Raw genomic sequence first — 15892 nt, 5'->3', positions numbered from 1 at the left:
GATTTACATCCACGGTGGAGTTTAAAACGACAGTTCCCATCATTCCACGCTCCTTCACATCGTCATCAAGCTACGCCGTTGTTGTTGTTTGGAATGTAGCGCCCTTCAGAGGCCAAAAATTCTTGCATATTGTAGCTTTAAGTCAATGGGAGTTTTTCCGAGTTTTGATCGTCATTTGTAGGAAAACCGTAAGTCCGATCAGTCTGAAAAGATATAGCATATAGCTGCAGATCAGTTTGAGTGTCTGAGCCGAGTTTGAAGTATGTAGAGTTAAAGCTCTAGGGCGAGTTTGAGTCAACAGTTTTAGTAAGAATAATAATAATAATAATAAGTTTAAATAGGATTTCAATATGTTGGCTTTCTCAAGCCAACTTAACTAGATGCGAAAGTTCGTTGAGACAAAATTTAAGTTGGCTTGAGAAAGTTTGGAGCAGAACGTTTTTTGCTAGGCGGTTGCTAGGATGTTATGGGTGGTTGCTATGGTGTTGCTAGGGTATTTTGGGCGGTTGCTAGGGTGTTCTGGGTGGTTGCTAGGTGGTTGCTAGGCGGTTGCTAGGGTGTTCTGGGTGGTTGCTAGGGTATTCTGGGTGGTTGCTAGGCGGTTGCTAGGTGGTTGCTAGGGTGTCCTGTGTGGTTGCTAGGGTCTTTTGGGTGGTTGCTAGGGTATTTTGGGTGGTTACTAGGGTGTTCTAGGTGATTGCTAGGGTATTCTGGGTGGTTGCTAGGCGGTTGCTAGGGTGTTCTGGGTGGTTGCTAGGCTGTTTTGGGTGGTTGCTAGGGTATTCTGGGTGGTTGCTAGGATATTTTGGGTGGTTGCTAGGATATTTCTGGTGGTTGCTAGGCGTTTGCTAGGGTATTTTGGGTGGTTGCTAGCCGGTTGCTAGGGTATTATGAGTGGTTACTAGGATGTGTTGGGTGGTTGCTAGGGTGTTGTTAGAGTATTTGGGGTGGTTACTAGGGTGTTCTGGGTTGTTGCTAGGTGGTTGCTAGGATATTTTGGGTGGTTGCTAGGGTATTTTGTGTGGTTGCTAGGCGGTTTCTAGGGTATTTTGGGTGGTTGCTAGGCGGTTGCTAGGGTGTTATGAGTGGTTACTATGATGTTTTGGGTGGTTGCTAGGGTGTTGCTAGGGTATTTGGGGGGGTTACTAGGGTGTTCTGGGTTGTTGCTAGGCGGTTGCTGGGATATTTTGGGTGGTTGCTAGGGTGTTCTGGGTGGTTGCTAGGGTGTTGCTAGATGGTTGCTTGGGTGTTCTGGGTGGTTGATATGGTGTTGCTAGGCGGTTGCTAGGGTGTTCTGGGTGGTTGCTAGGCAGTTGCTAGGGTGTTCTGGGTGGTTGCTATGGTGTTGCTAGGCGGTTGCTAAGGTATTCTGGGTGGTTGCTAGGTGGTTGCTAGGGTGTTCTGGGTGGTTGCTATGGTTTTGCTAGGCGGTTGCTAAGGTATTCAGGGCGGTTGATATGGTGTTACTAGGTGGTTGGTAGTTGTCACAGATGGTTACTATGGAGTTTTTATAGAGTTCTTAGCATGATTTAACACTTAACTAATCACTATTAGCATGTAGCTATGCACTGCTAGCATGTGTAGCATGTTGGAAGTGCTGTTTGCTAGCATGAGTCAAAAGAGCCAAACCTCATCTCTATAAGATGTTCTGATACAGAGATATAGGTCTTGCAAAACGGTTGCTAGGGTACTCAAGTGTGGACCAGAAAGTTTGAAGAAGTTTAAATTAATTTGAAGTTTAAATTAGTTTAAAGTTTAAATTCATTTGAAGTTTAAATTAGTTTAAAGTTTAAATTAGTTTAAAGTTTAATTTACTTTGAAGTTTAAATTAGTTTAAAGTAGTTTGAAGTTTAAATTAGTTTAAAGTTTAAATTAGTTTAAAGTTTAAATTAGTTTAAAGTTTAAATTAAAGTTTAAATTCATTTGAAGTTTAAATTAGTTTGAAGTTTAAATTAGTTTAAAGTAGTTTGAAGTTTAAATTAGTTTAAAGTTTAAATTCATTTGAAGTTTAAATTAGTTTGAAGTTTAAATTAGTTTAAAGTAGTTTGAAGTTTAAATTAGTTTGAAGTTTGAAGTAGTTTAAAGTTAAAAAGTTGCTAGGGTGTTTCTTGTGGGTTGCTAAAGTGTCCTGGGTGATTGCTAGGTGCTTCCTAGTCTCGCATAGCCAGACCTTCAGACTGACGGCAGAAGGTCTGGACTCTATCGCAGCATTTCTTGGCCAAGGACCGCCCAAGAGGACGTTTGACTGACATGTAACACAACCAATCACAGTTTGTTTTGTACCGCGTCATATTTAGGGGCGTGACAATATAATGTTGATGTCCCTACAATAACAGACCGGCGTGCATCTAATAAATTATTCATTCAAGAACCTTGTGCAAGTTTACTGCATCAATGGAGCCGTGAACTTCACATACTTTTGAAAATACAGCGTTTAGTTGATCGTGGTAAGCGCTCATTGTCTCAGTTGTAAAAATAACGGCTTTCTTCTTCCACGAGGGGTTTTGGCGTCATGACATTTGTTTCCCGGCGGACCGAAAATAAACGCGACACTTCGCGCCCCCCGGAAATCTGATCAAATTCAACCAATCAGATGACGACTTTGACATTCCTGAAGTGTTTCCAGTTAAGTGTACCATATGCATCAGACGTTTAGCCAACGTTCCGTGGGCGTGACGTCTGAGTCTGAAACTAGGTGCTTCCTAAGGTATTCTGGGTGGTTGCTAGGCTGTTTTGGGTGGTTGCTAGGGTATTCTGGGTGGTTGCTAGGCAGTTGCTAGGGTATTTTGGGTGGTTGCTAGGCGGTTGCTAGGGTATTTAGGGTGGTTGCTAGGGTGTTCTGGGTGGTTGCTAGGTGGTTGCTAGGGTGTTATGGGTGGTTACTAGGAGGTTTTGGGTGGTTGCTAGGGTGTTGCTAGGGTATTTTGGGTGGTTACTAGAGTGTTCTGGATGGTTGCTATGGTGTTGCTAGGGTATTTTTGGTGGTTGCTAGGGTATTTTGGGTGGTTACTAGGCGGTTGCTAGGGTCTTTTGGGTGGTTGCTAGGGTATTTTGGTGGTTGCTAGGGTGTTCTGGGTGGTTGCTAGGCGGTTGCTAGGGTGTTATGGGTGGTTACTAGAGTGTTCTGGGTGGTTGCTATGGTGTTGCTAGGGTATTTTGGGTGGTTGCTAGGGTCTTTTGGGTGGTTGCTAGGCGGTTGCTAGGGTATTTTGGGTGGTTGCTAGGGTCTTTTGGGTGGTTGCTAGGTGGTTGCTAGGGTGTTATGGGTGGTTGCTAGGCGGTTGCTAGGGTATTTTGGGTGGTTGCTAGGGTGTTTTGGGTGGTTGCTATGGTGTTGCTAGGGTATTTTGGGTGGTTGCTAGGGTCTTTTAGGTGGTTGCTATGGTGTTGCTAGGGTCTTTTGGGTGGTTGCTAGGCGGTTGCTAGGGTCTTTTGGGTGGTTGCTAGGGTGTTCTGGGTGGTTGCTATGGTATTCAGAGCGGTAGGTAGATAGATAGATACACACACACACACACACACACACACACACACACACACACACACACACACACACACACACACACACACACACACACACAGAGTTTATGAGTTTAGAGTTTATAAGTGTATAAATTGATGAGTTTATAAGTGTACAAGTTTTTGAGTTTAGAGTTTATAAGTTTAAATGAGTTTAGAGTTCAGAGTTTATGAATTCATGAGTTTATTAGTTTATTGGTTTAAATGAGTTTCATTGGCTAATATATGCCAATGAACATTAACATTAACATGGCAGTTTGAATTAGTCTTCAAGGGATTTAGATTTAAATTTTTGTCGGTTGGTGAGTTTAAATTTTTTTAGAATGCCCAATGTTAAGTCAATGGGAGTTTTTCCGAGTTTTGATTGTCATTTTTAGGAAAACCGTAAGTCCGATCAGTTAGAAAAGATATAGCATACCGAGTCAGAATAGCCTGAAGGTCTGAGCCGAGTTTGGAGTATGTAGAGTTAAAGCTCTAGGCTGTATTCAATTTATATTTTTAGTCTCAGAAGAATAATGATAACTAGATGCGAAAGTTCGTCGAGACAGCTTGAGAAAGTTTGGACCAGAACGTTTTTTGCTAGGCGGTTGCTAGGATGTTATGGGTGGTTGCTATGGTGTTGCTAGGATATTTTGGGAGGTTGCTAGGGTGTTCTGGGTGGTTGCTAGGGTCTTTTGGGTGGTTGCTAGGGTATTTTGGGTGGTTGCTAGGGTATTCTGGGTGGTTGCTAGGCGGTTGCTAGGATATTTTGGGTGGTTGCTAGGGTCTTTTGGGTGGTTGCTAGGCAGTTGCTAGGGTGTTCTGGGTGGTTGCTAGGGTGTTTTGGGTGGTTGCTAGGGTATTCTGGGTGGTTGCTATGCGGTTGCTAGGATATTTAGGGTGGTTGCTAGGGTCTTTTGGGTGGTTGCTAGGCGGTTGCTAGGGTATTTTAGGTGGTTGCTAGGGTATTTTGGGTGGTTGCTAGGATATTTAGGGTGGTTGCTAGGGTCTTTTGGGTGGTTGCTAGGGTATTTTGGGTGGTTGCTAGGGTATTTTGGGTGGTTGCTAGGCTATTTCGGGTGGTTGCTAGGGTCTTTTGGGTGGTTGCTAGGCGGTTGCTAGGGTATTTTGGGTGGTTGCTAGGGTCTTTTGGGTGGTTGCTAGGCGGTTGCTAGGGTGTTCTGGGTGGTTGCTAGGGTGTTTTGGGTGGTTGCTAGGGTATTATGGGTGGTTGCTAGGCGGTTGCTAGGATATTTTGGGTGGTTGCTAGGGTGTTTTGGGTGGTTGCTAGGGTGTTCTGGGTGGTTGCAAGGCGGTTGCTAGGGTGTTATGGGTGGTTACTAGGATGTTTTGTGTGGTTGCTATGGTGTTGCTAGGGTATTTTGGGTGGTTGCTAGGGTCTTTTGGGTGGTTGCTAGGGTCTTTTGGGTGGTTGCTAGGTGGTGGCTAGGGTGTTTTGGGTGGTTGCTAGGGTCTTTTGGGTGGTTGCTAGGATATTTTGGGTGGTTGCTAGGGTCTTTTGGGTGGTTGCTAGGGTGTTCTGGGTGGTTGCTAGGGTGTTCTGGGTGGTTGCTATGGTATTCAGAGCGGTAGATAGATAGATACACACACACACACACACACTCAGAGTTTATGAGTTTAGAGTTTATAAGTTTATAAATTGATGAGTTTATAAGTGTACAAGTTTTTGAGTTTAGAGTTTATAAGTTTAAATGAGTTTAGAGTTCAGAGTTTATTAATTTATGAGTTTAAGAGTTCATAAGTCTATGAATTCATGAGTTTATTAGTTAATTAGTTATTAAATTTAAGTTAATTAGTTTATAAGTGTATGAGATTAGAGTTTTTTAGTTTAAATGAGTTTCATTGGCTAATATATATAGAATGGCAGTTTGGTTTAGTTTTCAAGGGATTTAGATTTGAATTTTTGTCGGTTGGTGAGTTTGAATTTTTTTAGAATGCCCAATGTTAAGTCAATGGGAGTTTTTCCGAGTTTTGATCGTCATTTGTAGGAAAACCGTAAGTCCGATCAGTCTGAAAAGATATAGCATATAGCTGCAGATCAGTTTGAGTGTCTGAGCCGAGTTTGAAGTATGTAGAGTTAAAGCTCTAGGGCGAGTTTGAGTCAACAGTTTTAGTAAGAAGAATAATAATAATAACTAGATGCGAAAGTTCGTCGAGACAAACTTTAAGTTGGCTTGAGAAAGTTTGGACCGGAAAATTTTTTGCTAGGCGGTTTCTAGGATGTTATGGGTGGTTGCTATGGTGTTGCTAGGGTATTTTGGGTGGTTGCTAGGCGGTTGCTAGGGTGTTTTGGGTGGTTGCTAGGATATTTTGGGTGGTTGCTAGGGTCTTTTGGGTAGTTGCTAGGGTGTTCTGGGTGGTTGCTAGGTGGTTGCTAGGGTGTCCTGGGTGGTTGCTAGGGTCTTTTGGGTGGTTGCTAGGGTGTTATGGGTGGTTACTAGGATGTTTTGTGTGGTTGCTATGGTGTTGCTAGGGTATTTTGGGTGGTTGCTAGGGTGTTTTGGGTGGTTGCCAAGGTGTTCTGGGTGGTTGCTAGGCGGTTGCTAGGGTGTTATGGGTGGTTACTAGGATGTTTTGTGTGGTTGCTATGGTGTTGCTAGGGTATTTTGGGTGGTTGCTAGGGTCTTTTGGGTGGTTGCTAGGTGGTAGCTAGGGTCTTTTGGGTGGTTGCTATGGTGTTCTGGGTGGTTGCTAGGTGGTTGCTAGGGTGTTCTGGGTGGTTGCTATGGTATTCTGGGTGGTTGCTAGGGTCTTTTGGGTGGTTGCTAGGGTGTTCTGGGTGGTTGCTAGGCGGTTTCTAGGGTGTTCTGGGTGGTTGCTAGGGTGTTTTGGGTGGTTGCTAGGGTGTTCTGGGTGGTTGCTAGGCGGTTGCTAGGATATTTTGGGTGGTTGCTAGGGTGTTTTGGGTGGTTGCTAGGGTGTTCTGGGTGGTTGCTAGGCGGTTGCTAGGGTGTTATGGGTGGTTACTAGGATGTTTTGTGTGGTTGCTATGGTGTTGCTAGGGTCTTTTGGGTGGTTGCTAGGGTCTTTTGGGTGGTTGCTAGGGTCTTTTGGGTGGTTGCTAGGTGGTTGCTAGGGTGTTTTGGGTGGTTGCTAGGGTCTTTTGGGTGGTTGCTAGGATATTTTGGGTGGTTGCTAGGGTCTTTTGGGTGGTTGCTAGGGTGTTCTGGGTGGTTGCTAGGGTGTTCTGGGTGGTTGCTATGGTATTCAGAGCGGTAGATAGATAGATACACACACACACACACACACACACACACACACACACACACACACACACACACACACACACACACACTCAAACAGACTACCTCGCTCACACACTCACTCAGACACTCAGACACACACACACACACACACACACACACACACACGCACGCACGCACGCACGCACGCACGCACGCACGCACGCACGCACGCACACACACACACACACACACACACACACACACACACACACACACACACACACACACACACACACACACACTCAGAGTTTATGAGTTTAGAGTTTATAAGTGTATAAATTGATGAGTTTATAAGTGTACAAGTTTTTGAGTTTAGAGTTTATAAGTTTAAATGAGTTTAGAGTTCAGAGTTTATTAATTTATGAGTTTAAGAGTTCATAAGTCTATGAATTCATGAGTTTATTAGTTAATTAGTTATTAAATTTAAGTTAATTAGTTTATAAGTGTATGAGATTAGAGTTTTTTAGTTTAAATGAGTTTCATTGGCTAATATATATAGAATGGCAGTTTGGTTTAGTTTTCAAGGGATTTAGATTTGAATTTTTGTCGGTTGGTGAGTTTGCATTTTTTTAGAATGCCCAATGTTAAAGGTACAATAAGCAAGAATTTTGCATTAAAATATCCCATAATCTCAAGGCCAGTGTTATATATTTTGTTAAGTTGATTACTTACAATATCCCAAATGTTTCCAACTATTTTTAAATCGTGAGAAAATTGCGATTTTAACCAAGGAAACGGGGTGTTAGAGCAGGGGGGAGCTGGGAGTCGCCAGTCAATTGCGTCATATCCGCGTTACCCTCGGTTTCCGCTCGTACTGCGTGGAGTCCTGGACAAATGCGGAAGTTGTAGCGTCTATCAAGCAACACACGTAGCTTGTTTCTTGCAGTCGTTATGGTACATAATTATTCTTTACCGATTGCAGCTGGTTCTGTCGACAAAGTAACGTTATGCTTAATTTTATATTTCCTAATGTAGCATTCGGTATGTAAGGGAAGTATTATTGCTTTAGATTTCTGTTTAGTTTATTGACATTGTTTATCACGTCTGGTGTTTATGGCCATGTAAATAAATATAGCATGTGTTATACATAAATATTAATCAGTATTTTGGCAAATGATGTGGGCATGTTCGAATGTACTTTTACAACAATTGTTTAGAACACGTAAAACTGCGCCGCGTTATCACAACAATGAATTCGACATACAGTAACATCTATGATAACCAATGTAGTATTAAACCTTACTTTTCTTGCGGTTAATTCATTTTAATGAAATAAAAGTGTGATGAGGTTTAAGAGTCAGGAAGGAAGAAGACAGGGGTCGGCGTGACTGGGACTCGTAGGCTACTTTATTAAAATAAAGCAAAACAAACAAAAGTCGTGCACAACGCGCATTCACCGTGGCAACCGCGACGGCACAAAACAGTTAAAAAATGAGAGCTCGGATCCACCGGTTTTCTTTCTCTGCGTCCAATTTTCTCTTCAGTCTCTCTCTCGTTCCAGCGCGCGGCTTATAAGCGGTCTCTCCACGCCGATCACTGCAATAAGACACAGGTGTTCGTCATTTGCACTTGACCTACTTGCTCGTCTCTTCTCTCTCCCATTACAGACCGCGCTGAACCACCCCCCCCCCCCCTCGCCACAAAAAGCATGTCATTATAAAAAAAGAACTTAGCCTCATCCATGAACATGATTTTAGATTCCCGTCTGACTGATTTACATCCACGGTGGAGTTTAAAACGACAGTTCCCATCATTCCACGCTCCTTCACATCGTCATCAAGCTACGCCGTTGTTGTTGTTTGGAATGTAGCGCCCTTCAGAGGCCAAAAATTCTTGCATATTGTAGCTTTAAGTCAATGGGAGTTTTTCCGAGTTTTGATCGTCATTTGTAGGAAAACCGTAAGTCCGATCAGTCTGAAAAGATATAGCATATAGCTGCAGATCAGTTTGAGTGTCTGAGCCGAGTTTGAAGTATGTAGAGTTAAAGCTCTAGGGCGAGTTTGAGTCAACAGTTTTAGTAAGAATAATAATAATAATAATAAGTTTAAATAGGATTTCAATATGTTGGCTTTCTCAAGCCAACTTAACTAGATGCGAAAGTTCGTTGAGACAAAATTTAAGTTGGCTTGAGAAAGTTTGGAGCAGAACGTTTTTTGCTAGGCGGTTGCTAGGATGTTATGGGTGGTTGCTATGGTGTTGCTAGGGTATTTTGGGCGGTTGCTAGGGTGTTCTGGGTGGTTGCTAGGTGGTTGCTAGGCGGTTGCTAGGGTGTTCTGGGTGGTTGCTAGGGTATTCTGGGTGGTTGCTAGGCGGTTGCTAGGTGGTTGCTAGGGTGTCCTGTGTGGTTGCTAGGGTCTTTTGGGTGGTTGCTAGGGTATTTTGGGTGGTTACTAGGGTGTTCTAGGTGATTGCTAGGGTATTCTGGGTGGTTGCTAGGCGGTTGCTAGGGTGTTCTGGGTGGTTGCTAGGCTGTTTTGGGTGGTTGCTAGGGTATTCTGGGTGGTTGCTAGGATATTTTGGGTGGTTGCTAGGATATTTCTGGTGGTTGCTAGGCGTTTGCTAGGGTATTTTGGGTGGTTGCTAGCCGGTTGCTAGGGTATTATGAGTGGTTACTAGGATGTGTTGGGTGGTTGCTAGGGTGTTGTTAGAGTATTTGGGGTGGTTACTAGGGTGTTCTGGGTTGTTGCTAGGTGGTTGCTAGGATATTTTGGGTGGTTGCTAGGGTATTTTGTGTGGTTGCTAGGCGGTTTCTAGGGTATTTTGGGTGGTTGCTAGGCGGTTGCTAGGGTGTTATGAGTGGTTACTATGATGTTTTGGGTGGTTGCTAGGGTGTTGCTAGGGTATTTGGGGGGGTTACTAGGGTGTTCTGGGTTGTTGCTAGGCGGTTGCTGGGATATTTTGGGTGGTTGCTAGGGTGTTCTGGGTGGTTGCTAGGGTGTTGCTAGATGGTTGCTTGGGTGTTCTGGGTGGTTGATATGGTGTTGCTAGGCGGTTGCTAGGGTGTTCTGGGTGGTTGCTAGGCAGTTGCTAGGGTGTTCTGGGTGGTTGCTATGGTGTTGCTAGGCGGTTGCTAAGGTATTCTGGGTGGTTGCTAGGTGGTTGCTAGGGTGTTCTGGGTGGTTGCTATGGTTTTGCTAGGCGGTTGCTAAGGTATTCAGGGCGGTTGATATGGTGTTACTAGGTGGTTGGTAGTTGTCACAGATGGTTACTATGGAGTTTTTATAGAGTTCTTAGCATGATTTAACACTTAACTAATCACTATTAGCATGTAGCTATGCACTGCTAGCATGTGTAGCATGTTGGAAGTGCTGTTTGCTAGCATGAGTCAAAAGAGCCAAACCTCATCTCTATAAGATGTTCTGATACAGAGATATAGGTCTTGCAAAACGGTTGCTAGGGTACTCAAGTGTGGACCAGAAAGTTTGAAGAAGTTTAAATTAATTTGAAGTTTAAATTAGTTTAAAGTTTAAATTCATTTGAAGTTTAAATTAGTTTAAAGTTTAAATTAGTTTAAAGTTTAATTTACTTTGAAGTTTAAATTAGTTTAAAGTAGTTTGAAGTTTAAATTAGTTTAAAGTTTAAATTAGTTTAAAGTTTAAATTAGTTTAAAGTTTAAATTAAAGTTTAAATTCATTTGAAGTTTAAATTAGTTTGAAGTTTAAATTAGTTTAAAGTAGTTTGAAGTTTAAATTAGTTTAAAGTTTAAATTCATTTGAAGTTTAAATTAGTTTGAAGTTTAAATTAGTTTAAAGTAGTTTGAAGTTTAAATTAGTTTGAAGTTTGAAGTAGTTTAAAGTTAAAAAGTTGCTAGGGTGTTTCTTGTGGGTTGCTAAAGTGTCCTGGGTGATTGCTAGGTGCTTCCTAGTCTCGCATAGCCAGACCTTCAGACTGACGGCAGAAGGTCTGGACTCTATCGCGGCATTTCTTGGCCAAGGACCGCCCAAGAGGACGTTTGACTGACATGTAACACAACCAATCACAGTTTGTTTTGTACCGCGTCATATTTAGGGGCGTGACAATATAATGTTGATGTCCCTACAATAACAGACCGGCGTGCATCTAATAAATTATTCATTCAAGAACCTTGTGCAAGTTTACTGCATCAATGGAGCCGTGAACTTCACATACTTTTGAAAATACAGCGTTTAGTTGATCGTGGTAAGCGCTCATTGTCTCAGTTGTAAAAATAACGGCTTTCTTCTTCCACGAGGGGTTTTGGCGTCATGACATTTGTTTCCCGGCGGACCGAAAATAAACGCGACACTTCGCGCCCCCCGGAAATCTGATCAAATTCAACCAATCAGATGACGACTTTGACATTCCTGAAGTGTTTCCAGTTAAGTGTACCATATGCATCAGACGTTTAGCCAACGTTCCGTGGGCGTGACGTCTGAGTCTGAAACTAGGTGCTTCCTAAGGTATTCTGGGTGGTTGCTAGGCTGTTTTGGGTGGTTGCTAGGGTATTCTGGGTGGTTGCTAGGCAGTTGCTAGGGTATTTTGGGTGGTTGCTAGGCGGTTGCTAGGGTATTTAGGGTGGTTGCTAGGGTGTTCTGGGTGGTTGCTAGGTGGTTGCTAGGGTGTTATGGGTGGTTACTAGGAGGTTTTGGGTGGTTGCTAGGGTGTTGCTAGGGTATTTTGGGTGGTTACTAGAGTGTTCTGGATGGTTGCTATGGTGTTGCTAGGGTATTTTTGGTGGTTGCTAGGGTATTTTGGGTGGTTACTAGGCGGTTGCTAGGGTCTTTTGGGTGGTTGCTAGGGTATTTTGGTGGTTGCTAGGGTGTTCTGGGTGGTTGCTAGGCGGTTGCTAGGGTGTTATGGGTGGTTACTAGAGTGTTCTGGGTGGTTGCTATGGTGTTGCTAGGGTATTTTGGGTGGTTGCTAGGGTCTTTTGGGTGGCTGCTAGGCGGTTGCTAGGGTATTTTGGGTGGTTGCTAGGGTCTTTTGGGTGGTTGCTAGGTGGTTGCTAGGGTGTTATGGGTGGTTGCTAGGCGGTTGCTAGGGTATTTTGGGTGGTTGCTAGGGTGTTTTGGGTGGTTGCTATGGTGTTGCTAGGGTATTTTGGGTGGTTGCTAGGGTCTTTTAGGTGGTTGCTATGGTGTTGCTAGGGTCTTTTGGGTGGTTGCTAGGCGGTTGCTAGGGTCTTTTGGGTGGTTGCTAGGGTGTTCTGGGTGGTTGCTATGGTATTCAGAGCGGTAGGTAGATAGATAGATACACACACACACACACACACACACACACACACACACACACACACACACACACACAGAGTTTATGAGTTTAGAGTTTATAAGTGTATAAATTGATGAGTTTATAAGTGTACAAGTTTTTGAGTTTAGAGTTTATAAGTTTAAATGAGTTTAGAGTTCAGAGTTTATGAATTCATGAGTTTATTAGTTTATTAGTTTAAATGAGTTTCATTGGCTAATATATGCCAATGAACATTAACATTAACATGGCAGTTTGAATTAGTCTTCAAGGGATTTAGATTTAAATTTTTGTCGGTTGGTGAGTTTAAATTTTTTTAGAATGCCCAATGTTAAGTCAATGGGAGTTTTTCCGAGTTTTGATTGTCATTTTTAGGAAAACCGTAAGTCCGATCAGTTAGAAAAGATATAGCATACCGAGTCAGAATAGCCTGAAGGTCTGAGCCGAGTTTGGAGTATGTAGAGTTAAAGCTCTAGGCTGTATTCAATTTATATTTTTAGTCTCAGAAGAATAATGATAACTAGATGCGAAAGTTCGTCGAGACAGCTTGAGAAAGTTTGGACCAGAACGTTTTTTGCTAGGCGGTTGCTAGGATGTTATGGGTGGTTGCTATGGTGTTGCTAGGATATTTTGGGAGGTTGCTAGGGTGTTCTGGGTGGTTGCTAGGGTCTTTTGGGTGGTTGCTAGGGTATTTTGGGTGGTTGCTAGGGTATTCTGGGTGGTTGCTAGGCGGTTGCTAGGATATTTTGGGTGGTTGCTAGGGTCTTTTGGGTGGTTGCTAGGCAGTTGCTAGGGTGTTCTGGGTGGTTGCTAGGGTGTTTTGGGTGGTTGCTAGGGTATTCTGGGTGGTTGCTATGCGGTTGCTAGGATATTTAGGGTGGTTGCTAGGGTCTTTTGGGTGGTTGCTAGGTGGTTGCTAGGGTATTTTAGGTGGTTGCTAGGGTATTTTGGGTGGTTGCTAGGATATTTAGGGTGGTTGCTAGGGTCTTTTGGGTGGTTGCTAGGCGGTTGCTAGGGTATTTTGGGTGGTTGCTAGGGTATTTTGGGTGGTTGCTAGGCTATTTCGGGTGGTTGCTAGGGTCTTTTGGGTGGTTGCTAGGCGGTTGCTAGGGTATTTTGGGTGGTTGCTAGGGTCTTTTGGGTGGTTGCTAGGCGGTTGCTAGGGTGTTCTGGGTGGTTGCTAGGGTGTTTTGGGTGGTTGCTAGGGTATTATGGGTGGATGCTAGGCGGTTGCTAGGATATTTTGGGTGGTTGCTAGGGTGTTTTGGGTGGTTGCTAGGGTGTTCTGGGTGGTTGCAAGGCGGTTGCTAGGGTGTTATGGGTGGTTACTAGGATGTTTTGTGTGGTTGCTATGGTGTTGCTAGGGTATTTTGGGTGGTTGCTAGGGTATTTTGGGTGGTTGCTAGGGTCTTTTGGGTGGTTGCTAGGTGGTGGCTAGGGTGTTTTGGGTGGTTGCTAGGGTCTTTTGGGTGGTTGCTAGGATATTTTGGGTGGTTGCTAGGGTCTTTTGGGTGGTTGCTAGGGTGTTCTGGGTGGTTGCTAGGGTGTTCTGGGTGGTTGCTATGGTATTCAGAGCGGTAGATAGATAGATACACACACACACACACACACTCAGAGTTTATGAGTTTATAAGTTTATAAATTGATGAGTTTATAAGTGTACAAGTTTTTGAGTTTAGAGTTTATAAGTTTAAATGAGTTTAGAGTTCAGAGTTTATTAATTTATGAGTTTAAGAGTTCATAAGTCTATGAATTCATGAGTTTATTAGTTAATTAGTTATTAAATTTAAGTTAATTAGTTTATAAGTGTATGAGATTAGAGTTTTTTAGTTTAAATGAGTTTCATTGGCTAATATATATAGAATGGCAGTTTGGTTTAGTTTTCAAGGGATTTAGATTTGAATTTTTGTCGGTTGGTGAGTTTGAATTTTTTTAGAATGCCCAATGTTAAGTCAATGGGAGTTTTTCCGAGTTTTGATCGTCATTTGTAGGAAAACCGTAAGTCCGATCAGTCTGAAAAGATATAGCATATAGCTGCAGATCAGTTTGAGTGTCTGAGCCGAGTTTGAAGTATGTAGAGTTAAAGCTCTAGGGCGAGTTTGAGTCAACAGTTTTAGTAAGAAGAATAATAATAATAACTAGATGCGAAAGTTCGTCGAGACAAACTTTAAGTTGGCTTGAGAAAGTTTGGACCGGAAAATTTTTTGCCAGGCGGTTTCTAGGATGTTATGGGTGGTTGCTATGGTGTTGCTAGGGTATTTTGGGTGGTTGCTAGGCGGTTGCTAGGGTGTTTTGGGTGGTTGCTAGGATATTTTGGGTGGTTGCTAGGGTCTTTTGGGTAGTTGCTAGGGTGTTCTGGGTGGTTGCTAGGTGGTTGCTAGGGTGTCCTGGGTGGTTGCTAGGGTCTTTTGGGTGGTTGCTAGGTGGTTGCTAGGGTGTTATGGGTGGTTACTAGGATGTTTTGTGTGGTTGCTATGGTGTTGCTAGGGTATTTTGGGTGGTTGCTAGGGTCTTTTGGGTGGTTGCTAGGGTGTTCTGGCTGGTTGCTAGGCGGTTGCTAGGGTGTTATGGGTGGTTACTAGGATGTTTTGTGTGGTTGCTATGGTGTTGCTAGGGTATTTTGGGTGGTTGCTAGGGTCTTTTGGGTGGTTGCTAGGTGGTAGCTAGGGTCTTTTGGGTGGTTGCTATGGTGTTCTGGGTGGTTGCTAGGTGGTTGCTAGGGTGTTCTGGGTGGTTGCTATGGTATTCTGGGTGGTTGCTAGGGTCTTTTGGGTGGTTGCTAGGGTGTTCTGGGTGGTTGCTAGGCGGTTTCTAGGGTGTTCTGGGTGGTTGCTAGGGTGTTTTGGGTGGTTGCTAGGGTGTTCTGGGTGGTTGCTAGGCGGTTGCTAGGATATTTTGGGTGGTTGCTAGGGTGTTTTGGGTGGTTGCTAGGGTGTTCTGGGTGGTTGCTAGGCGGTTGCTAGGGTGTTATGGGTGGTTACTAGGATGTTTTGTGTGGTTGCTATGGTGTTGCTAGGGTCTTTTGGGTGGTTGCTAGGGTCTTTTGGGTGGTTGCTAGGGTCTTTTGGGTGGTTGCTAGGCGGTTGCTAGGGTGTTTTGGGTGGTTGCTAGGGTCTTTTGGGTGGTTGCTAGGATATTTTGGGTGGTTGCTAGGGTCTTTTGGGTGGTTGCTAGGGTGTTCTGGGTGGTTGCTAGGGTATTTTGGGTGGTTGCTAGGGTCTTTTGGGTGGTTGCTATGGTATTCTGGGTGGTTGCTAGGGTATTTTGGGTGGTTGCTAGGCTATTTTGGGTGGTTGCTAGGGTCTTTTGGGTGGTTGCTAGGCGGTTGCTAGGGTGTTTTGGTTGGTTGCTAGGGTGTTCTGCTTGGTTGCTAGGCGGTTGCTAGGATATTTTGGGTGGTTGCTAGGGTGTTTTGGGTGGTTGCTAGGGTGTTCTGGGTGGTTGCTAGGCGGTTGCTAGGGTGTTATGGGTGGTTACTAGGATGTTTTGTGTGGTTGCTATGGTGTTGCTAGGGTCTTTTGGGTGGTTGCTAGGGTCTTTTGGGTGGTTGCTAGGGTCTTTTGGGTGGTTGCTAGGGTCTTTTGGGTGGTTGCTAGGCGGTTGCTAGGGTGTTTTGGGTGGTTGCTAGGGTCTTTTGGGTGGTTGCTAGGATATTTTGGGTGGTTGCTAGGGTCTTTTGGGTGGTTGCTAGGGTGTTCTGGGTGGTTGCTAGGTGGTTGCTAGGGTGTTCTGGGTGGTTGCTATGGTATTCAGAGCGGTAGATAGATAGATACACACACACACACACACACACACACACACACTCAGAGTTTATGAGTTTAGAGTTTATAAGTGTATAAATTGATGAGTTTATAAGTGTACAAGTTTTTGAGTTTAGAGTTTATAAGTTTAAATGAGTTTAGAGTTCAGAGTTTATTCATTTATGAG

At 43.7% G+C, this 15892-nt stretch overlaps 1 long non-coding RNA gene across 2 annotated transcripts in view; it reads left to right on the top strand.

The window, feature by feature from the left end:
* Window positions 1-10700, top strand: part of LOC309495653 — a 29138-nt gene extending 18438 nt beyond the window's left edge. The window contains exons 3-4 of one of the 2 annotated variants that reach the window (XR_014204759.1): window positions 1310-2143; window positions 9782-10700. This is a non-coding gene — a long non-coding RNA (uncharacterized lncRNA). Of the gene's footprint in view, window positions 1-1309; window positions 2641-9781 lie in introns of those variants that run through there. The other variant, XR_014204760.1, reaches the window with a different exon arrangement.
* The last annotated feature ends 5192 nt before the right edge of the window (window positions 10701-15892 follow it).

The sequence above is a fragment of the Leuciscus leuciscus genome (assembly GCF_965113295.1).
Source record: "Leuciscus leuciscus genome assembly, chromosome: 3".
NCBI classification, from domain to species: domain Eukaryota; kingdom Metazoa; phylum Chordata; class Actinopteri; order Cypriniformes; family Leuciscidae; genus Leuciscus; species Leuciscus leuciscus.
Note: the sequence above shows the minus strand (reverse complement) of the source record. Positions and strands in the feature narration are given on the sequence as shown.